This window comes from Carlito syrichta, unplaced genomic scaffold (assembly GCF_000164805.1).
Source record: "Carlito syrichta isolate Samal-C Ts95f unplaced genomic scaffold, Tarsius_syrichta-2.0.1 Scaffold299211, whole genome shotgun sequence".
NCBI classification, from domain to species: domain Eukaryota; kingdom Metazoa; phylum Chordata; class Mammalia; order Primates; family Tarsiidae; genus Carlito; species Carlito syrichta.
The window spans coordinates 1-1120 of NW_007243307.1; positions in this window are offsets into that span (position 1 = coordinate 1).

Here is a 1120-nt window from a genome sequence, read left to right on the forward strand (position 1 = left end):
ACTACAGGACCACATGCCCAGGTATAGTCTGGTTTGTTTTATTTGTTTGGGCTTTATCTTATAACGATGTTTGTGTTTACCAATCGTTATGTCAATATTTGTAATAATATCTCATGATACCATAATTTATACATGTTTAGTCAAAGCTGTGACTTTACAAGAAAATTTTTTACATGATCCAAAGTTATTAAATATCAGAATAATGAATAACTGCTTCTCCACAATCCACATTTTACAAGAGGTTCTTGGAAGAATTCTTACTTGCTTCTTGATACTGGTGAAGCCGAACTAAATTACAGAAGTGATATTAAACTAAGCAAAACTATTTGATAATGCTGACATATTAAATGCATGGAGGAAGTAAGGAAGTAAAGAACACATATAGGAAAATATCAGAGGGAATGGTAAAGTAATCCAAAAATGCTCTCTTCAACATGAGAATGACAAAAAGCAATTGTCCAAACTTACTTTTTCAGAACCTGGAAACTAACCCAAATCCCACAATAATTTAAGGAGCATTTATTCAAGAAAAATGAGTGACTCAATAAGAACCGGATGCTTTGTAGCATTTAACTATAACTTTACCCATCCTCCATTCATAAGTCCCACAATAACCTTGAAAGCTTACCGACCTGAAATCATGATGAGGACTAACTGCCTAGAAGTCACTGAAGGGGGCAAAAGCAGCCCCATTCCTGAGAATTGTCATTACTTGACCTGTCTGGCAGTTTTCTGGAATAGCTTACTCACAAGAAATGTCTTTTCATTGTACCTGCTTTAAAGCTCTACCATGATACACAGCCTGTTTACAATGGTGCTTTTCAAAAACAACCAACAGAACTTGTCTGATATTGTGCTTAACTGAGACAGTGGAAATACTTGAGGGGCAAACAACAATGTCAGCAAAAATCTTCAAAGGAAAACCTGGTAAATGAGATGTCCATGTGAGGCAGAGGCCTTTGAGACACACTTCATCAACAAGGGTTCCTGCATAATGAACATTTGTATATCTAATCCTAAATTGTACCCCACATCTTTACAATTAAAAAATTTTTAAAATCAAAGACAAATTAGAGGAGATCAACAAGGGCATGCACATGAGTAAAGCTGTATGCATATA